At 34.9% G+C, this 2,947-nt stretch overlaps 1 long non-coding RNA gene across 1 annotated transcript; it reads right to left on the reverse strand.

Annotated features, from left to right (window-relative positions):
• Positions 1 to 893: 893 nt before the first annotated feature.
• Positions 894 to 1,964, reverse strand: LOC113021979 (uncharacterized). Its single transcript, XR_003272386.1, has 2 exons — positions 1,762 to 1,964; positions 894 to 1,528 (listed from the first exon to the last, which is right to left on the reverse strand). It is a non-coding gene; the product is annotated as an uncharacterized LOC113021979 (long non-coding RNA).
• Between the last annotated feature and the right edge of the window lie 983 nt (positions 1,965 to 2,947).

The raw sequence follows: 2,947 nt of genomic DNA on the forward strand, positions 1-2,947 counted from the left end.
TTTTGTTCAATTTACTCCATTTTTTTATGACAAGTGGTTGCACGAAATAAATTTGTTTGAATCCAGAAATATTTTTTAAGTACACTGAATTTAATTTAAGCGAGTAAAACCAACATATATTTTTAAGCTACTTTAACTTAACTGTTGTGGATACGTCTTAGTCAAATATTATTAGTAAGTCCAACTAAGGTCGTGTTAAATGTACCAGAATAATTTGTTTCCTTTACACTTATGTCCCAAACTTATATTCAAATCAATCAAATTGTTAATTTCTCTCTATTTCAATTAAGTTAAGTTTACTTAAAAAATATTGCTTACCCTGATTTGTAGTTTTTAAAAACGTCAATAATGAAAACTACAACATTCTTTCACATCATTTATTAATGCAAAATTTGTTGCAAACAGAATAAGAATCCACATCTCTAAGGGAAATTGCTGCAATTTGTATAATACAAATTACAAAACTTTTGCCTATGAACTAGTAGCTTTAAAAAGCTGTATTCAAACAAAACAGAAACAACAGACAAGAGAAATGTTAACCAATGTTTCTCTTCCTCTATAAAAGAAAGAAAAAAAAACTCCTTACATAAAAGAATAAAACACTACCAGCAGTATAATGTATCACAATTAGAAACTGATGCATCCACAAACTAACCAGTTTCAGACTTGCTGTTCTGCGATCCATATTTAGAAATTGCATTTTAATAAGGTAATTAGACTTAAAATTAAACTTGTGTTTTCCTTACTGCTTATTGACCACTGTCTTTCCATTCTAGTCCTTCCTTGAAGATTCTGAATGTTTTACATATTTTCTGACCTAACATACTCGCTTCAAAACAATTAATAGTCTTTAAAGTGTTACCAGTGTGCTGCAGTGTGGTAATCATGAATGGTTTTTTTTTTTTTTTTTTTTTATCCGGTTGAGTTAACACTGATTATACGCAGGGCAGTAGCTATAACTGAATAATTACAAAGTTGCTCTTCAAGCTACTCAAATGTACCACACGTGAAACATTCATTATTGAAAGTTAAAATGTTCAATCGAAACATAACACAGAACAAATGATGGTTGTACAAGAGTTTCACTCCTATTCACAAGAGCACCAGTCATTGGTAATTTACATAACAGCATTCTCTTGATGTGTTATTTTAGAAATCTTCCTATCCAGTAGCAATTTTGTTCTTCAGCCCAAAGACTTTGGGGGAGAGCTTTTCCCCATCGAATCCCATCAACACTTTCTAAATGAATTCATAATAGTCCTTCAATTCCTTGGGGAAGGCTAGGTTTAGTGCATAGATTACTCCAAGCATCAATGCACAAGCTTGGGCCGGAGATCCAATGTTGTCCATGACTATCTCCCCTTCAACAAATATTCCAATGTCATCATAATGTCCATTTTGTCCATCCTCCCTGTTGATGACATAAATGCCCAAAGAACTCCCGAATAAGGCTTCCGTCCTCTTCACCAAGGTAGAGGCAAAGTGCCCTGAGAACTGCTTCCCTTTTCACTTTAACATCACTTTCAGCCTGTTTAAAGAGAGTTGCTGATTAAACCAATTTGGAAAAAAGAACAATGTCTGACATTCGCAATAAGTAAATTTTATCATATGTCAGTTCAAACATAGTAAATAAAATTTATATATGAAATTTCAAAATTTAGATTGCTTGGCTGGTCACCTAAAACGGCTTATTGGACTCACCAGTGACCTGCCACTTAAGACAAAAGAAATCCAAATAGAATTTGCAATATTCAGATTTACCTCTTGCATGATCTGCAAGTGGTGGGCAAGTTTCTGCCCAGAAACACCGCCCTTCTTCTGGAAAACTGTCATCAACTGAGGTGTAATTCTGTCTAACTGTGCCGCGAAGGTCATCTCCAGTTGAAGTGTTGTAATACACTGGAATTCAGCATTTACCTGTATCTCACACACACACACACACACACACACACACACACACACACACACACACACACACACACACACACACACACACACACACACACACACACACACACAGAGAGAGAGAGAGAAAAAGAAGACTGGTGCTTAATCATTGGTATGATTATTTTGTTATTTCTTCATTAAATGCTACAATGCAATTGCCATCACTTCATAAAGCATGATTATCATATGGGTTAGTATACAGTGCATGAAGGATGTTACTACTGTTAATCAAAGAAGAAATGAATGGCATCAGTCCATTTAACGGGTTTAAAGGGTTTTAAAAAGCAGATATTTGTCTGTTTCAGGTGGTTGGCAACACATTTTCCTGTGCTCTTTGTCCACTGGTGGGAGTGTCTCACCTGTGAGGTCAGCGGGGCAGAACTCTGCCATCAGCAACAGAGAGCAGAGAAAATTTAGATGTGCAACTAAAAACATGCTTGCCATGTAAGCCCCAAACATCTCTGAAATTGCTCTGCAAACTTCAGAGTACTTATACTTCAGGAGTCCTGTGGGTACCGTAAAGACTCATGTATGCAAACAAACCACATTTTTTTTTGCAATCTGATCCTTTTTCTCTTGGCTGTTTCCTTCAGGGATCACCACAGTGAATGATCCACCTCCATCTAACCCTATGCTCTGCATCCTCTTAACTCACAAGAACTAAATTCCTGTTTTTCATTTCACTTTCGCAAGTTTTTTTTTTCTTTTGTCCTGGATAAAAGAAATTTAATCATATATATTAATTGATATTAATTAATATCAATATTAATAATCACAAGAACCCTTAAGATGAGATAGATAAACTTGTCCCTGCAATACTGTGACAAATACTGTTGTGATAAATATGTAAGGAATTTGCATGTACTTACCAAAATAACACCATCTTCTTGAATAAACAGTAACGCATAAGGGGAAGAAAATCTGCCAGAAAAGGAAGACAAATAAAAATAAAAAAAAACTTTAGAAAGACAAACAATTACCGTTTCCAAGCCATTAGTGC

This window comes from Astatotilapia calliptera, chromosome 5, assembly GCF_900246225.1.
Source record: "Astatotilapia calliptera chromosome 5, fAstCal1.2, whole genome shotgun sequence".
Taxonomy (NCBI): domain Eukaryota; kingdom Metazoa; phylum Chordata; class Actinopteri; order Cichliformes; family Cichlidae; genus Astatotilapia; species Astatotilapia calliptera.